Source organism: Tursiops truncatus, chromosome 1 (assembly GCF_011762595.2).
Source record: "Tursiops truncatus isolate mTurTru1 chromosome 1, mTurTru1.mat.Y, whole genome shotgun sequence".
In the NCBI taxonomy this organism is placed as follows: Eukaryota; Metazoa; Chordata; class Mammalia; order Artiodactyla; family Delphinidae; genus Tursiops; species Tursiops truncatus.
The window spans coordinates 138,379,224-138,399,397 of NC_047034.1; the positions used below are offsets into that span (position 1 = coordinate 138,379,224).

The 20,174-nt window shown below is 52.0% G+C and overlaps 1 protein-coding gene and 1 non-coding gene across 3 annotated transcripts in view; one reads left to right on the plus strand and one right to left on the minus strand.

The window, feature by feature from the left end:
- Positions 1–20,174, minus strand: part of ACOT11 (acyl-CoA thioesterase 11) — a 55,984-nt gene that overhangs the window by 33,504 nt on the left and 2,306 nt on the right. The gene's annotated exons all lie outside the window — the stretch shown is intronic.
- On the plus strand, positions 5,652–5,758 carry LOC117309671 (U6 spliceosomal RNA). Its single transcript, XR_004523981.1, has one exon. It is a non-coding gene; the product is annotated as a U6 spliceosomal RNA (small nuclear RNA).

The window sequence follows — 20,174 nt, forward strand, 5'->3', positions numbered from 1 at the left end:
TCTCCCTGTCTTTTTTCTCCCCTTCACCCCATTCTAGAACAGAGAGTCTGAACATCACCTGCCTCCAGCCACTCCCCGAGGGTAAAAATAGCTTGTCTGAAATCTGATACCTGCCCTCAGCTGGGTCATCTGGAGAATTCCTCCCGCCCCACTGAAGAGCCAGCCAGGGGCCAGAGAGGGCAGGGAGGGCATTTCCTGAATGCTTAACCATTCCCATCTCATCTGATACACAGGAAACATTTGCGGTGTTATCATTGGCAAGGTACACAGGGGACCCAGAGAAGTCCCAAGTCCAAGGTCCCGCAGCTCTAAACCACAGAGCCAGGGCTTAAGTGCAGGCCTCCTGCTTCTATCTACAAGGTAGCTCTTGCCTCCTCACCACAAGACTGAAAAGGGCTTAGAGATTGAGTACAACTGCCTGCTGGTATGAACGGGGAAACTGAGGCAGTGGGTGCCGTCTGTCCAAGGTCTTAAGTGAAAGGGCCTGAAGTGGGGCAGACCTTGAGTAAGTAATTGAGAAGGTGAGGACAATCCCCATCCCATCTCCATCCAAGACTTGTGAGGGTTAAAGGAGATCCCGAAACTGAGGGCACCCGACTAACTGTGAAGTGCTGCCAGATGTGAGGGAGGCTGGAGATGACGAAGCAGTTGGGCAGGACCAGACTTGTCTTTCCCCCAGCAGCCTTCTCACTCCTGGAAACCAGAATGTGGAGATGGGAGGAAATGTATGGAAAGTGCCGTGTAAGCCACAGTGGCTCAGCCCTCCTTTTATTCCAGCACTTCTTGAGTCTGCGAAGGGCCTGCCCACGGGGACAGGACAGCCCGAGTGGATCCCCACACAGAGCAAGACAGGGGTTACCTGGGAGACACTGCCACGCAGAGCGGGCGCAGCAGGGGCCTGAAAATGAGGCGGAACCTGCAGGGACTGGCTGTGTGGGACTGGGATTCAAAGTCGCCTCATCCTCAGCTCTGCTTCTCTGCATCGTTTGGGCACCGTCCCCACAGAGTGTTGCAGAACTATGACCGATGGGACGTGAGCAAGTTTTTAAATGTCTCTGGCCCCAGCTTCCTCCTTTATAAAACTGAAAGGGTAGGTATGCAAGTGAGAATGAAAACAATCGTGCTCCCTTGTTTAATTATTTACTATGTTCCAGGTGTGGTGCTAAGCATTTTCTGTGCCTTTTCTCTTTCAATCCTCACACAGCCCTAATAGTCAAATGTTGTTGTTATTCCCATTTTACAGATGGGAAAACAGAGGCTCAGAAAGGGTATGGTGCACGCGCGTGTGCGCGTACACACATACACACCCACACCCATGCACACACACACACACACACACACACACACACACAGCCAGTAAAGGGCAGAGTTGGGACTTGAACCCAAGTGTGTTTACCTCAAGGGCTGAGTCTGCTTGGGCGCTTTGCTGTAACTGCCTCTCTCTTGTCTGACAGGCAGGATAGTTATTGCAGCATCCCAGGCATTAGTGCCAGGCACAGGCCCTTCCTTACCCACACATGCCAGGCAAGGCCCTCAGGGAAGCTCTCCTCCCCATCGACCCTCACATCCTCTGCAGGAAACAGTGATGGTATCAGGAGCTCCTCCCAGCACAGTCCAGGGTCCAGGCACTTGTCCTACTGGATACTCAAGGCCAGCAGCCTGTGAGGGAGTGAGGTGCCGCCACCAGTGCAGAAACTGCAAGCTGTCTGTCAGCGGAAAACCGTACTTTCTAAATCCTTAACTTTGGGGAGTGGGAGGAAACCTCATGGACAGCTAGATAGGTCCCTCTCAGATGCAGGCATGTCCAGCTACCCCTGCCCCTCCACCACTGACAGCTGCCTCCCTGCAGCTTCCTTCCTTGGAGCTGTTTGCCACCTCTCACCCCCTACGTCCAGCAGACCCCAGAAAGGGGCAGGAGGGGTCTGCACACAGGCAGTCTGACCCCAAGTGTGACTGGTCCCTCGGGCAAGCCCCTCTGATAGTATCCAGCATGGAACCCACATTCACGGGGAACCCCCCGCCATGCGAGCCCCTGGCAGTGGGGTGAGCCCTTCAGGATCTGTGAAGAATAGGGCCAGCCTCTCTCTTCATCAGAGCCCTTCATGCCCTGCCTGTCAGACAGCCAAGGCTGCTGCCTGACACCGCATCTGAGACACCATGGCAACGGGTGGCTAGGCGATGGGCCAGGTCTGGCCATCCTGCAAGCAAGTCCATTTACCTTGGAGCTGGAAACAGTTACAGGGACCACAGGAGAGCACGGGGGAGAGGGAGAGAGAAAGAGAAAAGGGGAGGGGGAAGGAGAGAGGGGTTACAGAGAGAGAAAGAGGGAAAGAAGGGAAAGAGAGAAAGGGAATAGAAAAACCATGAGGTCAAAGAATAGACGCTGGTAGGGAACAGAGCAAGTGGAAGAGAGGACACACACACACACACACACACACACACACACCCGAGAGAGAGAGAGAGAGAGAGAGAGAGAGAGAGAGAGAGAGAGAGAGAGAGAGAGAGAGAGAGAGAGAGAGAGAGAGAGAGAGAGAGAGAAGTGAGGAGGCAGGAAAGGGGCCCCCTCCCAAACTCCCCCACTGCTCACATTCCTCAGGTTGGAGCTGGTCTCAGCCCTTTGGGATTCTGGCCACAGCTGGGACTTCCTGCCCCAGGAAGCTGGCAGCCCCGTGGCCCCTTGGAGGCCCCAGTCGCTGCTCCAGTCCCTGCAGTCCCCTCCACTGAGGGACGGTGTCTGCCCTCCCCAGCAGGTGGGGCCCCTGCCCCAACCCCTCAGGCAGCACCTAGAGGCTCAGTCCCCTGCTTGGTCCCCACACTCCCCCAAGGCCCCAGCTGGTCACCGGTCACCAGTTCTCCCGTCCTCTCGCCCAGTTCCCCTCCCCTCATACAACACACCAACTTCTTTCCTCCAAAGTGTTCAAGAAGTCATTCCTAAGCAGAGCAGAGTGGCGAGAGTGGGTGTGACTTCACCCACAGAAAGCATTTCCTTGCTCCGCAGGAAGAGTGGGCCTCAGGAGGCCCAGCAAGGGGAAACCAACCCTCGACGGGCTGCTTCTAAGGCCCCGAGTCGCCAGGTGGAAGGCTGGGACCCGGAGCTGGGCCTGGCCTGCTCCCTCGCAGGGGCTGCTGAACTGAGCAGATGTGCCAGTGGTTCTCTGCTGGGCACTCACCATGCTCCAGGGCCTTCCTCGGCCTCAAGCTCTCTGGCTGCAAGGTGGCCTTATCATTCCTGCCCTAGTCCCACTCCCACCCCCCACGTGCTCTAAACTGTCTCAGAGGAATCTGAGCCCGCAAGAAAGGATTGTTGAAGAGGTGATGAGCAGGGCAGACAGAGAAGAAAGAAAAACAGGAAGGCATAGGGGGCTGGCAAGCAGGACACAGCCTGCATTGGAATCCTGGCACCGCCTCTGTCTCCCTGGATAAACTTAGTCACTTACTTAAGCCACTCTGAACCTCACTTTCCACAACTGTAACATGGGAATAATAATATCATAGTGAGTATTCAATGAGATTATATACAAAGTGCTTAGACCAGGATCTGACCTATAGAAAATGCTTGAAAAGTGTCAGCTCTCCATGTTGTTAAAAAGCCAAGGCATGGGGACTTCCCTGGTGGTCCAGTGGGTAAGTCTCCACGCTCCCAATGGAGGGGGCCCGGGTTCAATTCCTGGTTGGGGAACTAGATCCCGCATGCATGCCGCAACTAAGAGTTGCATGCGGCAACTAAGAAGGCTGCGTGCCACAACTAAGAAGCCCGCATGCTACAACTAAAAGTCCTGCATGCTGCAACAAAGATCCCGCGTGCTGCAGCTAAGACATGGCACAGCCTAAATAAAAAAAAATCAATCTTTAAAAAAAGAAAAAAAAGCTGAGACATTTATATCATTCTTTTAGATTCCATACAATACATAAATAGACTCGTAGACATAGAAAACAAACTTACGGTTACCAAAGGGGAAAGGGTGGGAGAGGGAGGGGTAACTTAGGAATTTGGGATGAACAGATACACACTACTATATATAAAATAGATAAACAACAAGGACCTACTATATAGCACAGGGAACTATATTCAATATCTTGTGATAACCTATAATGGAAAAGAATCTAAAAGCATACATATATATATATATACACACACAAGAATACATATATATATATATATATATACATCACTGAGTCACTTTGCTGTACACCTGAAACTAACACAACATTGTAAATCAACTATACTTCAATTAAAAAAAAAAAAGCCAAGGCATTGTTGAAGGACACAGGGAATCATCCTAACCTGGAAGGGCCTGCACTGGTCCCTGGGGTAAGAGATCCCCGCCGTGATTGGCCAGGCGGCCCTGGCAGAGCCCATGCCAAGCCTGAGGACGAGGACCCAGGCTTCAGGTGGACAAGAGAGCTGCGGGAAGCTCCCAGTGGTGGCAGACAGGCCTTTCTACCCAATTCCAGGACAGACACTTCAGGTAAACACGCCAACTGTCTACCACCAGGGCTTCATTTCATCCATGGATCAAGATGTGGAACAGGCTGGAGTCTGTGGCACTCCAAGGAGGCCTCCCACGGACGATCACTCACAGTCTAGCCAGACTCAGCAACTTCTCATCTCCCTGGCCCCCAAAAGTCTCAAGACGCCTCACTAAGGAAATGGCTTCTTGGAATAGAAGGCAGTGATCGCAAGAAACCAGCTCGGGTTCACAGGGAACAAGGCATTCCAGGCACAAGGGAAGAGCTCACTGGGGCAGGAATAGACATATTTTGCATTTGCACAGATCGAGAACATTGTGGGTGCTCAGTAGACATGAGTTAAATTGAACCTGGGAGCTGTCTCCCACATTTGTCTGCTCTGTTCAACTTTTGGTCAAAGGGCTTGAATGAAAACACACCCTGTCATGGATGGCCACCTGAAAGGTTGTAACTTTTAAGCATAAAACCAAGCAGATGAAAATGAACACGATTCACACTGTCAGGCTGCATTTAAGTTTTTCTGTTGCCATCACTTTGTTCTATGTGTGCTGGCGTGGCTCTAGCTTAATGGTTGTTTATGCAAAAACGGCCTCATGGTTTCCCCTAACCACAAGCACAACAGTGGCAACTCCTGCTGCATCCAAAGGGCGCCCTGTGGTTGCTGAAGGCCTCTGAGGAGGTGAGCGGTGGGGACGTGTTTAGGGCAGGAGTGATTGGGTGGCAGGGAAGAGACAGCCTCTAGCTGAGGCACGGCAGGCAGTGTGAGGCCCAGCTCTGTAAGGGGGAGACAGAGCGGACAGGGAGTGGCACAGGACGGACAGCCAGGGAGTAGGGGCGACAGCGAGGGGGCCAGGCTACTTGTGGCTTGGGTGACAGCCCTCTGGCTGCAAATGTGAGGGCTGGCGGGGTCAGAGGACAGGAGGGTCCTGGTAAGGAATAAAACCAAGACCAAACAGGAGTGGACAAGGTTAGAAAGAGGCTAATTCTGGCCGGGGATCAGCATCAACATTTTTAAAGACCCAGACTCTCCACTCAGGAATAGACAGTAAACAAAGGAACGAGATTGTTTTAGAGCGAAAAGTACTGTAAGAAGGAAACAGTGGCACTATTCACGATAGCCAAGACGTGGAAGCAACGTAAATGTCCATCGACAGAGGAATGGATAAGGAAGACGTGGCACTGTGCTCGCTTCAGCAGCACATGTACTAAAACTGGAATGATACAGAGAAGATTAGCATGGCCCTTGCGCGAGGATGACATGCAAATTCGTGAAGCGTTCCATATTTTTCCAACAAAACATTGTGAAGCAACTATACTCCAATAAAAATTAATTAAGTACTTTACATAATTATTTTTTAAAAGAAAATGCAAAGTATTTCCTAAAAGAAAAAGAAAGTCATGAATCAAAGTATATTTCAAGTTACTGGCATAACTGCATGGAAAAATAAGAAACTGACTTTAAAACTCATGATTTTGACTGTATATCCTTAGTGGGACTTATCCTAAGAACAGAAAGGGGGCTTCCCTGGTGGCGCAGTGGTTGAGAGTCCGCCTGCCGATGCAGGGGACACGGGTTCGTGCCCCGGTCTGGGAAGATCCCACATGCCGCGGAGCAGCTGGGCCCGTGAGCCATGGCCGCTGAGCCTGCACGTCTGGAGCCTGTGCTCCGCAACAGGAGAGGCCACAACCGTGAGAGGCCCGCGTACCACCAAAAAAAAAAGAAGATATGGTACATATATACAATGGAATGTTAGCCATAAAAAGGAAAAAAAGAATGCCATTTGCAGCAACATGGATGGACCTAGAGATTATCATACTAAGTGAAGTAAGTCAGGCAGAGAAGGACAAATATCATATGATGTCACTTATATGTAGAATCTAAAAAAAAAAAAATGATACAAATGAACTTATTTACAAAACAGAAATAGACTCACAGACATAGAAAACAAACCTATGGTTACCAAAAGGGATGGGGGAGGGGGTGGGGATAAACTAGGAGTTTGGGATTAACATATACACACTACTATATATAAAATAAACAACAAGGTCCTACTGTATAGCACAGGGAACTAAATTCAATATCTTGTAATAATTTATAATGGAAAAGAATCTGAAAAAGAATATATATATATATATATATATATATATATATGTATAACAATCCTGTTGCTGTACTCTTGAAAGTAACACAACATTGTAAATTAACTATACTTCAATTTAAAAGAATTTTTTAGAAAGAAGAAAAACAGCATATGTGATAGAGAGAGAAGGTGGTGGACCTGAAGGAACTAATTTAGGTTGATTAATCAAGGAGACTCGTGGCCAAGATCTGAATGAATGACAAGCAGGAGAGATTGGGCAAGGTTCTGGGGCACAGGGTCCCAGGCAGGTGAGCAGAGGGTGCAAAGAGCACAAGGAGGAATGGGAACAAGCTTGGCTGCCAGAGGACCGGCAGCGGGGCCAGAGTAGCCAGGGCAGTGTCAGGGAGAAGGGAAGAGACCGGGAAGAGTCCTATGTCACCCAAGGCCTAAGGTCTCAGTGGAGTTTGGATTTTACTCGAGGTGTGATGGGAAAAACTGAAGTCTATGAGTGGGGAGAGAGTGATCTGACCTGCATTTTAAGATCAGTCTGCCGGGGACTTCCCTGGTGGTGCAGTGGTTAAGAATCCACCTGCCAATTCAGGGGACACGGGTTCGAGCCCTGGTCCAGGAAGATCCCACACGCCGCGGAACAACTAAGCCCGTGCTCCACAACTACTGATCCTGCGCTCTAGAGCCCTGCAAGCCACAACTACTGAGCCTGCGCCCCTAGAGCCCATGCTCCGTGACAAGAGAAGCCACAGCAATGCGAAGCCCGTGCACCGCAACGAAGAGTAACCCCCGCTCGCTGCAACTAGAGAAAGCCGACGCGCAGCAATGATGACCCAACACAGCCAAAAATAAATAGAAATAGTAATATAAATAAATAAATAAAATATCTTTAAAAAATAAAAAAGATCACTCTGCTGTTGTGCGGGGGCGGATTGCAGGGTGAGAGAGAAGCAGCGAGACTCCTCCGTGGGCCCCTGCAGTCTGAAGAGAGATGATGGACCCAGGAGTATGGGAGGTGGAGCCAGCGCTACATGCTGAAGGCTTCCCCGTGTGAGAGCGAGAGAACAGGAGGTCGTGGGGAGGATCCAGACTTTGGACAAATGGCTGGTAGATGGTGGTGATGGTTACTGAGTTGGGAGAGACCAGGGGAGAACTAAGTAGGGGTAGAATCAAAAATTTTTGAGATCCTATGAAACACTTAAAGAGAGATGTCAAGGAGGATGAATGTTCAAGTTTGGAGTCTGCTGGAGAAAAGGCTGCACCTGGGGACATGAGAATACTTGGGCTTTAGAATCCACAGGACTCTGCAACCTTGTGGTGGGTCAAAGGTGGCTGCCAATTCTTTCCTACTCCTCCCTAGACCCCAGGTGGGTCTAATCCCCTCCTCTGGAATCTGGATCCCCCTTAGTGACATTTCAACTGGTGACTTTTTTTTTATGTGTGTTGGGTCTTTTTTTTATGTGTGTTGGGTCTTTTTTTTATGTGTGTTGGGTCTTTTTTTTATGTGTGTTGGGTTGCTACACGTGGGCTTTCTTCTAGTTGCGGCAAGCAGGAGCTACTCTTCATTGCGGTGCCCGGGCTTATTGCGGTGGCTTCTAGACACGCGGGCTTCAGTAGCTGCAGCACCCAGGGCTTAGAGCACACGGGCTTCAGTAGTTGTGGCACACGGGCTTAGCTGCTCCATGGCATGTGGGATCTTCCCAGAGCAGGGATCGAACTTGTGTCCCCTGCATTGGCAGGCGGATTCTTAACCACTGTGCCACCGGGGAAGTCCTCAACTGGTGACTTCTGAGACCAGATCATGAGAAGCCTGGCAGCTTCCACCCAGGCCTCTTGGAACTCTTGCTCTGATGGAGCCCACTGCCAGGTGGGAAGTCTGACTTCCCACTGAGACCTTCATATGGAAAAGGCCCCATGTGGCTCCTCAGAATGACAGTCCCAGCTAGAACCAACCTTCCGGCCATTCCCACCAAGGGGCCAAACACCAGTGAAGCCATGGTGGACTCCATAGTCCAGCCCATCCACTGGCTGAACACCACCAAGTAACCTCCATCAACACCACATAGAGCAGAAGAGTCACCCAGCCAAGCCCTGCCCAAATCCCTGACCCACAAAAATCTCAAGATAAATAAAACGGTTCTTGTTTTAGGCCACTAAGTTTGGGGATAGTTTGCCACACAGTCATAGTAATAGAACAGACATCATCCAAGGAGAGAGCAAAAGAGGTCGGCTGGGAAGGAGAAGCCTGCAAGGGAGCCAGAGAAGGAGCCCTGAGGTGGGAGGATCTTCAGGAGGAGGGGCGCCTGTGGGTCCAAGGTCAGAGAAGCTCTAAGGGGGCGGGAGGAAGGGCGAGAGAAGAGCCCATTAGAGTGTATTAGGAAAAGGATGAGAGGAAAGAAGTGGAAGCAGGGACCACAGAAAACTCTTTCAGATTCTTGTGGGAATGGGGAGCAAAGAAACAAGGGAGTATCTGGGAGGGGACATGGGGACAAGGGAGGGGTTCTGTTTGCCTAGAGGCAGGAGAACAAAGAGCTCGTTTGTGTGCTAATGGGACAGAGCCAGTTGTGTGCCTGAGAACCGCCTACAGCACAGGGACTGCCCAAGAATTGCTCTCCCAGAAGCTCAGAAAATCCCTTTTTAGAAATCTATGGCTGCCATTTACTGTGCACCTACTATGTGCCAGGCCTAGTTCTTGGGGGTCCTTTAATTCTCAAGTCCGCCCTGAAGCAGGAGCCCTCATTTTACGGCTGAGGAAAAGGAAACTCGGGGAACAGGGAAAGATCCACTCAAAGACACATGACCAGTAAAAGGTAGAGCAGAGACTGGACGTGGGCTCTTCTGACTCCAGAGCCTGGCAGGGGTGCCGCAGGGGGACCAGTCCTGGAGGGAGATCAGATCCCCCAGCCCACGGGACTTATGAGACAGAGCCTGGCACTTGGGAGACCCTCCATCGGTTTCCTCCCTGCTCTCCTGCCTTCCAGGTGATACAGAGAAAGAGCTGGACGGGAGTGGTCCCTGGCCAGTCCATCCCCCACTGGGCTGTGGGGATCTCACCACCATCCACCATCACCATCCCCCCATGCCTCTGCAGAGGGCCTAGCAGGCTCAGAAGTCCCTCCCAGTCTCCTGTTTGCCTCCCTGAGAACCAGTCTGAGCAGGGGTGAGACACACCTTCTCTTAGTCTTGCAGTCTGAAAGCTCTGCTTTTATCTTCCAAAGTAAGGGCAGGCAGGTGGGGACCAGGTAATCTCAGTCCCAAGAGGCCCTCGGGGTAGGGGTGGAGGAAGCAATGCTGTACTTGCCCCTTCCCTTGCCCCAAAGTCATTCAGTCCTTGGGCCCCCTCCTCTCCCCAGGCCCATGTGTCCCACGTACCCCACTGCTCTCAAAGCCTGTAGGCAGGCCGTCCAATCTCTACGTAAATGCATCATGACACTAACCTCCTTGGCACAAAGCGGGCTCAAATGACAGGGACCATTATTACCCCCGTGTCCACATGTTTCGGATGAGGAAACTGAGGCTGGGAAAAGGTAGCCGCTAGCCACTAGCCCAGAATGAGCCGGAGACTTCTGACTCCAGACACCATCCCTCCCACAGCTCTGGGGGCAGTATCCCCAGAGAAGGAGAGGAGCTGGGTCTCTCCATACCCTCCCTAAGGGATCAAATGGAAATTGAGACTCACCTGGTTTGGCTCAGCCCTGGAGTGTGCTGGAAATCTGAGGCTGCTTTAGGAAGACTTGAAGGCCACTCCCCTTCCAGATCTCTGAACGGATTCCAGGCCTAGGAGCAGGGCCACACCTGGCTGGGCCGCACCCCCAGGGCGGATCACAGCCTGTTCCAGAGGTGGAGTTCAGCATTGCCACCAGCAGTGAGCATCCCATTCCAAATGATGGGCCTCTCTGTGGCACCGCAGAGGTGCTGCCAGCCAGCCTGCTGACTCCCTGGACTTTTGAACAACCAGACAAGGTAAAGCACATACAACCACTTTCTAGACTGTAAAGTGGGTGTACATATGAGGAGATAAACTCCTTGAAAACAGGAGCCAGGCCCATGTCTCTCTAGAGTCCCAGGGCCTCACTATTTTTTTTTTCCAGCTCTATTGAGATACGGTTGACAAATAAAAGTTGTACACATTCAGGTTGCAAAACACAATGTTTTGATATACGTATATATCGTGAAATGATTACCACAATCAAGCTAATCAACACATCCATCACCTCATTTTTTTTTTTTTTTTTTTTTTGCGGTACGTGGGCCTCTCACTGCTGTGGCCTCTCCCGTTATGGAGCACAGGCTCCGGACGCGCAGGTTCAGCGGCCATGGCCCACGGGCCCAGCCGCCCTGCGGCATGCGGGATCTTCCCAGACCGGGGCACGAACCCGCGTCCCCTGCATCAGCAGGCGGACTCTCAACCACTGCGCCACCAGGGAAGCTCACAGTTACCCTTTTTTGGGGAGAGTGGTGAGGATGCTTGAGATCCACATTCTTAGCAAAGTTCCAGTACATAAGGCATTATTGTTAACTACAGCCACCATGCTGTATTTTAGGTCTCCAGAACTTATTCATCTTATAACTGAAAGTTTGTACCCTTTGACCAACATCTCCCTTTTCCCACCCCCCCATCACCCCACTATACTTTTTGGAGCACCTACTATGTTCCAGGCATTTATATACATTATATAATGGCTTCGTATCCATAATACCATTTAATCCTCACTAAACCCTGTGAGGGACAACTATCCCTCTTGCACAGAAAAGGGAACTGAAACCGGGCTGTCTGAGGGCCACGTTGCTCCAGGTGGTAGAGCTGGGATTTTGCTTTTCTCACTACCACAGTTCTTTCTACTCATTCACTAGGCTTCCTCTCCAAAAGAGGTGCTTAATACTTAATGTCTACTGCCATTAATTAATTAATGTCTGATTTGCTGAGAGAAGGTTATTACTATTGAAGAAGGCCCAGGCAGGATACACATGTTACATGGGAGGGGGCCAGGGAGAGACACCTCAAGGGGTTACTGCCAAATGTTCTCCCTCTTCCTTGCGGAAAGAGCTTTTCCCACATCTCACACACAGGTGCCTCTGCCGGGACCATGCTTCCTAACCTGGAAAAGTTTTCAAGGCTGAGCTACTCCATCACCTCTTCCAGGGAGACTGCCCTGTCCCCTAGGCTATGAGGGGCCACCTCTGGGCTTCCCTCTGTCACAGCCTGGCCACACTGTGCTCTCATCATTGGTTTTTACCACTTTCTGTCTCCCATCAGCTTGGGGGAACCTGAGGACAGGTCCAGTCTGACTCATCCCTGTGTTCCCAAAATGCCAGACTCTGGTCCTTTCCATCACTGCCCTTGTGCCACCTCCTACCCACAAGGAGGCTGCTTCTGGGAGTGGCAGGAACACACAGGTCTGCAGCCAGGGAGCTGGCAGAGGACCCAGCCAGCAGCACCATCTGTCCCTGGAGGCACAGGACAGAGCAGGCACAAGGCAGAGGTGTCAGTTCCTCGGCTCAGCCAGGTCAGCCCAGGACAAGGCCCAGCTGTAGCTCAGGGTCAGCCGAGATTTCCAATTCTCTAACTAGCTCAAAGTGACTCAGTGCCAGAGCCTTGGTTTTCTTAGCTGTAAAGCTAGCTGGATACCAGCAGCCTTGCAGAGCTGTTGGGAAGTTTAAACACACCGGACACTCCGTAGGTGCTCAACAAAAAGCTAGCATTGACCATCTCATCCGACCCACGGACCCTGTCATTGACCCACTGAGGAAACTGAAGTCCAGATGAGACGGAAATAAAAGAACCAATATTTACTGTGGCCAGTTATGTGCCGGGATCTACAGTCCTCCACTGTCTTTAACAAGATCTGCAGGAACAGACCTGGTTCACAGATGAGGAAACAGGTCTACAGGGAGTGAAGTGTGTGAGTGTCTCTAAGGCAGTTATCTGGACTCTTACCACTGTCCAGCTCGGACCCACCTGGACCAGGCACAGGTGAAGGGCAGGGGTGCAGCCTCCCCTAGGCCCTAGGAGGCAGAGGCAGGAGGTCAGCCCTGAATCTGCATTGTCAGCGTGTGAAGGTGGGCAGAGGAGGCTGGCATGGGGTGAGTCTGGGTGTGAGATCGAGGCCACTTTCTCGGTGGCCAAGACAAGGGCTGGAAAAGGGGTCCCAACCTAGCAGGTACGGGTTCCGAGTCTCTCGCCAGTGGTACAAGCCCAGGCACATCCTCTCACTTCTCTGTGCCTTGTCTGCACCAGGGCGCTGATCCTATGGCCCACCTCCCTATTGTGAGGGGTCAGAGGTAGATGGGAAAGCAGTGGGGACCTTCATGGCGCTGGAGGAGAGGAACTCTGATGATGTGTTCTCCCGGGTTGCTGAGTTCAGTGTGCAGGGACTGCACACCTTGGCACCGAGACTGGGGACCAGAGAGTCCCCAAAGAGTACACAGTCTGGTGGGCAGAACAATAGGGCCCACAGCACTCCAAACCCCAAACCCTGCCTCCGGGGTCCAGGCCCCCAGCCTGCAGCACGTCGTAGCCATGTCTCAGCCCCTTCCAGCTGCTCCGCCCTCACTCACTCCACTCCAAGCCACGCCAGCCTTCGTTCGGCAGCTCAGATGCACCAAGCCCCCCCCACCTTGGAGCCCATAAATGAATACTGTTCCCTCTGCCTGGAACGCTCTTCCCCCATCTCCTCCCATGGCTGCCTCCTTCTCAGCCGCTGGGTCTCCGCTCAGTTGTCACCTGGTCACAGAGCTCTCTTGTGACCTCTCTCATTATTCTCTAACAGTTCTCTGTTCTCCAGACAGCCCGAGTTTAATCTCAGCAGTGCCACTTACTAGCTGTTTGACCTTGGGCAAGTTACTTAACCTCTCTGTCTCAGTTTCATCTTTAATCTGGGCATGGTACCACTATCTACTTCACAGAGTTGTTATAAGGAATATATGAATTAATGCATGCTTGGCACATAGCTAGCATTTATATGACATTTATTATTACTATTCACAGCTCTTATCACAGATTTTCATTGTATGTTTCTTTGACTACCTTTTCACTGTGTCTCCCTCATTAGCCATCAGCTCCACACAATAGCCTGGGCCCATCACAGAGTACTCAGCGCTGACACAGGCTAATCCCTGTAGAGGGAAAAACTGAGGCCAGTATAACATCCCGAGGAAGCACCGTTAATTCTGGGAGCAGCAGGATGGGGGTTTGAAGGGGAACGATGGCTGAGCCAGGTTTTGAAGGATGAAGATGAGTCCTCCAGACTAAGAACACCAAGGCTATCTGCCCATGGCTGAGACTGGGCTTCAAATGTGGCTCCCAAACGGGCTGAAGCTAAGTGTCTGAGTCTCATCTCCTCCTCCAGGAAGCCTGCTGGGACCCCTTCAGCCCACTCTGAGCTCCCATGGCCGCCCATTTGTTCACAAGTTTTTGTGTTCCTGCTATATGAGAGGCACACTATTTTACGTCTAAGGGTCTCCCTTCCTCCACCACACAGCAGGGTCCTTGAGGGAGCTGGGCCCCTACTTTTCACTGTCAGGACCAACCTCAAGGTGGTGCACAAACCCTTCATGAACATCCAGACCCCCAGGATGTTGAGGCTGATGGGGACCTCAGAGAACAACCAGGGAGGGGGAGCGCGTGGCCCAAGGTTACATGTCAACGATGGGGTGAAGAAGAGATTTTAATCCAGAGGTGGCCAAATGGTATACCCTAAGCCTCCCCACACTCTGAACTAGACCCTGACTGAGGCCGGCGCCGGGGGGCTGGGGAGCAGCATCTCCAGCTGTCCTCGGGTTCAAGATGAAGCAGGGGGATCGCCACAGGGGGTCAGGAACAATGTGGAAGTCTGTGGGTGCGTGAACACATGCACAGAGGCTCACGTCTGTTTCTGACCTTCAGCCACCCTGTTGGCAGCACTACCCGGGTGCAGAGCTTCTCAGGGGGAACTGGGACAAAGAGCTCCATCCTCATTCCCAGAGTAAATGAAGTTCCTGGGCCCCCTTGGGAGCTGCCCGGACCAGGCTAGAACCCAAGCAGAGGTTCCCAGCCTCCCACAGGGTACCAGCCCAGGAGTGCGGGACTCTGACAGCTTGCGTGGGGAAGGAGAAGGGTCTCCACTGACAGAAACAGGACAGGTGACCCTTCCAGCACCACCACACAGGCACTCAATTCTCCTCCAACCACCCCAGCCTGGCAGGAGGCTCACCACCTCATTCATTCATTCACATGTGCCGAGTGCTTGCTGGGTTACCCAGTAATGGGTGAAAGCAAGAACCATCCGACTCCAAAATGCTCACTGTCTGCAGTGCCATGGGATACTGACAAGGGCCCCCAAACCCTGTAAAGCAGGGCACGTGGGTTATCTGAGGCCCCCCTTTAACCCGGTTTTCTTGGTCCCCAGTGAAGAGTTTGGCGGGTGGGTTTGCTTGCTTTTCATTAACAGCAGCTTTGGTAACAACCCAGAAAATGGTCTCCTCCTGTATTCCAGGGGAATTTGGAGAATTCAGGAGGAAACAAGGGGAGTCCAAGGAGATCTGCCATGCAGGCAATGATCCAAAGGTGGTGATCAAGGCCAGTTATACAGATAGAGGGAGGGGGTGGAGAAGAGATGTCTTTATTTGCCCCTGCCCCTTTTAAAAGGCTTTTCTCAAAAATGTCTTCAGAGGATGGTAGCTCTACAGCATAGCACGCCAGTCTGTCCTGAACGCTTCTCCATTCCCCAGATCAAAGGCTCCCGACAGGGACAGCTGAGCACTTGGGTCTGTCTGGTGCCTCAGCATCTAATCTCAGCTCCAAAGTCCCTGTTGGGAGGTTCCAGGGAAACGTTCTCTGCGAGGTCACCTTGCAGAACACCTTTCCAACAGCCCTCATTTGATCCTGCACGTGCTCTCCCAAAGAGGTAATTGTCCCCAAGAACACTGGCTTCAGCCTGTCACACTCACTCACACGCACACCCCTAGCCTGTATCTTCTAGCAGCTCCGTGGCCCTCAAGCCCTGAACTCTAAGAGTTAAACTCTACAGAGCCACAGAGCTCAGCCGTCAGGCAGAAACCGGCACAGAACTCCATGGGGAGAGACACACACCCCCAGAATAGAATTCCAGACGCAAAGAACTTGCCGAAGATGATTCCACTCAACATAGCCAGCCCTCCTAACGGCCCCTGGGGCTTGTTTGGAGATTGTTGCTTATAATAAACCAGCCCAGGAGTTCTGTGATTTCTCCTTGCAAAGACAGCTAGAAAATGGCCCATGGAAAATGAGAGAAGATGTAGGACTTCTGACTTAAAATGGAAACTTCAGTTCTCTTTCGGGATCCCCAGCCTCCAGTCCCCTCCCCTCTGCCCCCAACCCGCCCCCAGCCCACCCTCCATACCCTTCGCAGGTGATTTCCGACATTCTGGATCATTGCTGCGACACCCCGCTAGCTGTTCGCACCCTCCTCGGAGAGACACCGTCACCTGAGCGACAGCCCGGCTCCAGCTCCAAATGAAGCCGGTCCGCCTCTCCTCGCACTCCTCCCCGGCTCCCGCCCCTCCTGAGCCAGCCGTTATCAGTTATCACCGTGTCCTGGCCTTTCCTCAGACTGCCCTCGGGCTGCCCTTCCCCTAGCGCCCCACACGGAGGCTCCGCGCCAGCCCGCCTGCCTGCCCAGTGCAGAGCACGGAGGGAGGCTGCCAGCTGGGCCACAGCCATGTCAGGGGCCCCTATGCCCACCCACTGCGCACCCAGCCGGACACTCACTGCACCTCCAGCCACAGCCAAACTTCGTCACCCCCACCTCCAGCCCCTGACATCCTCCCCACAGGGACTCTGGCTCTGGGATGGCTCCCGGCCCCAGCCAGCGACACTGGCAAAACAGGCACCGGCTTTCCATCCGTCCACAAGGGGTCAGGCTGGAAGGTGACAGGAGTCTGGGGAGCTGCCAGCAGCCTCCCAGAGAGATACCAGACCCACCTGCTAGGACTCTTCACCCTTGAGGTGCCGCCCAACGCTCCAGCCCACCGGCATCCAGCAGCTGCTGGCCAGCGATGGGGCACACCCCCCTCACTTCCTTAAAATAGGTGGCGTGACTTTTCTAAAAGTGACACCTGCCAAATTCCACCCATCCGCTCCACAGAGTTCATCCCCCGGGGCTCCCACCCCAGCCCCTAAAAGACCATCAGGACTTTCCCTTCTCCCTCTCACTTCTGCAAGGCACATGGCGAGGCAGCTTGGACACCCACATTGGATTTCTCACGACAGGGCAATAAAATCAAGTGCTTGGTGTTTAAGGAAAGAAGGAGGGGAGTGGAATGCAGGCAGGGGAGCTGGGACTGACAAGTGGATGGCAAATAATAATGAGCACCTCACAATAACCCAGCACCCACTGTGTGCCAGGCCTCACCATGTCCTCATTCCAACCCCACCTGAAGGTCGCTGCGGGAGGGTAGGTGAGGTGCCCCAGGTGGCCCAGCTATTGAGTGCAGATCTGTGCTGGAACAGAGGTCAGTCCAATTCTGAGGTCTCTGCCCTTTCCTCTGCCCCTCTAGTCCACTCACCACATCCCTAATAATGTCTCCTCTTGGGCCTAAGACAACTAGTTTCTGGGCCTGTTTCTTTTACTAATGTGCTATGTGACTTTGGGCAAGTTTTCTCCTCTCTCTGGGCCACCCTGTTCTAGGAGTCAAGGACTCTAATGTCCATCACTGTGAGCTCAGGCCTTACCTTCAAAGAGTTTATGGTCTGTCAGTACTTCAGTGTCTACAAATGCAAAATTAAAGTCACGCCTTAAAAATGGCAAGATGATCCAAGGATGGCACTGAGGATTGGGGCAAGCCGGGAGGCTCTGTGGAGGAGGTAGTGCTAGAGCCGGACTGAAGACTGAATAGGCTGACAAGAGGGGTGAGGTGGGAGGCCTAATGGGAACAGAACAGGATGCAGTCATAGGCAGTGAGGGCCCCCATCTTGCAGGAAAAAGCTGGGAGTCTATCGTGGAGGACGTTGAATGCCAGGCAACAAGGTTTAGGCATCAGGGAGCCTCTGAGGTTGAAGAACACGCTCAGTGTGATAAAAGTCATGCGAGGTGAAGAGGACAGGTGTCATGAGACCTTTCTGGACAGGTAAGAAAACTGGCCTAGAAAGGGGAGAGCTCAACTCACTGGATCCCCAATCTCACTGGGTAAGGCATGCAGTCAGGACCATTTCAGGGTCTTCACTATGCAGATGAGAGGATAGAAACCCAGAGAGCTTCTGGTCCCCAACCCTACCCTCTCTCCAGAGCTGTCTGGACTCAGACTCACTGGACTCAATCTCGTGTCCCCGTCTTACAGATGAACACATTGAGACACAGGGATGAAAAGTGAGCCAACCAAAGTCATAGAGCAAGGAAGTTGTCTAGAATCACCACTCCTGGCCTCAAGTCTAGAGTCCTGTCCACGCCACACCACAACAAGGCATAAAATATGAAAGACATCATTCAGTTAGACTTATGAGAAGACTTCCAGCAAGGCTGAATCAAGATACTATCAGGAACTAGATCTTTCTGCAGAGGCCCCTCCAGCCCACAAAGGTCTCCCTCCCCTTTGCTATTTATTACAGAATTGACTCTTGTGTCTCTTTAGCAGCTCTGTTTGGTCTGTTACTCCAATGAATATTTCCAAGGGTGTCTGTCTCCCCTTTCCAACTCACTTGGGAGCCCCCTGACGGCTGATATCACATCTTACTCATCTCTGTGCCTATACCACGAGCCCCCAGACCAGGGCCCTAAATGCAGAAGGCATGAAACACACCTGATGAATCATAGTCCTGGAAAGACGAATCCAGAAGAGGTCTTAAGTGATAGCTAGTCAACGGTTCTCCAACTTCAGCCTGCATCAGAATCACCCAGAGGGCTTTTTTTTTTTTTTTTTTTTGGCCACTCCGAGAGGCATGTGGGATCCTACTTCCCTCACCAGGCATCAAACCAGCACCCCCTGCAGTGGAAGCGCAGTCTTAACCACTGGACTGACAGGGAAGTCCCCAGAGGCTTATTAAAATACAGATTTCTAGGGCTTCCCTGGTGGCGCAGTGGTTGAGAGTCCGCCTGCCGATGCAGGGGACGCAGGTTCGTGGCCCGGTCTGGGAAGATCCCACATGCCGCGGAGCGGCTGGGCCCGTAAGCCATGGCCGCTGAGCCTGCGCGTCCGGAGCCTGTGCTCAACGGGAGAGGCCACAACAGTGAGAGGCCCGCATACCGCAAAAATAACTAAATAAAAAATAAAATACAGATTTCTAGGACCTACCTCCAGCAGAGCTGCAGTAGAGCCCAAGAATTTGCAACAAGATCCCAAGTGATACTGATGCTGCTGGTCCGGGGACCACGCTTTGAGAACCAGTGAGCTAGGTCAGTCCTCCCATTTTAAGCTGGGGAAAATGAGGCCCAGAGGTTTTAAAGGCAGCAGTTGACAGTATATCACTATACTGTATATCACTATCATCATCATCATAATCACTGTCATCGTCATCATTGTCATTTTAGCCCTGTCATCATAGCCCTTCTCACCTGCCCAGCACTGTGCAAGCACTTCATGTTTGTTACCATCTCTGGGCCTCACTCTAAGAGGACAATATTATGATTAATATTCTCCTGCAAAGGAAAGAACAGAGGCAGAGTCATCTGTCCAAAGTCACACAATTGATAATAGTTAGCACCACAACTTGCACTCTGATCTAGGTCCAGAGCTCAGAAGCTTAACCACCACTCTACATAACCTGCTTACAGCTTATGCTGACCAAGGAATTATCTAGAGGTTCTCAAATCCAGCAGGCTCATTTCCGGTGAGGGATGAGGTTGTGGTGCCCTCAGCCCAAAGGCCTGGTTCTCGAGTGGCCCGTGACTGGAGGAAGATTACCTCCTAAGCCCCATGAACCCAGAGTATTTTCTCCCTCAAACACTTCTTTTCCCACATTACACCCTTCATCTGGCCCCACTGATGGGGCCTTCCTGGCTGGAGGACAAACATCTGCATTAATTCTTCAGGTCCATGTCCCAGCTCTACCTCCCACTCAGTGACAAAACACAATAAAACAATCTCCATTCCTACGATGATACTGGGTTGTCACTGTCAAGTGTGGGTCTGCTCCCCCATCAGACTGGGAGCTCACAGGCGCAGAGACCTCATCTGAGTCCTCAGCACAGGATCTGCCCAGACCAAGGGTTTAGTGACTAAGTGATGAATGAATGAATGAATGGATGATTGGGTATAGGGGCAAATGAGGGAATAAATGAGTGAATAAATGACCAAACTCCCAGGGATTCCCTCTGCTGGACCTTCTAGCCTTCCCAGATAGGACCACAGACTCTCTAGGTGGGAGGGGACCTCTGACATCATCCACTCCAACTCCCACTTTCAGCACTGCCCTAGCCGAACCCCTCCAGGGGCCAGAACCTGCAGCCCTCCCATCTCCACACACATGCCAAGTGTCCCAGCCTCCATTTACACACCTCTAAGATTGAAGAGCTCACTCCATCTAAGGTTGCCTGGACGATTAAAGAGCTCTAATATCCACAAGGATGTTACCATTATCCTTAGCCATGAGGATAAGGCCATTACCTCATGACCAAGGCTCTGTGTCACCCAGAACAAGGCTGCTCCCCTAGCCTGTGACAG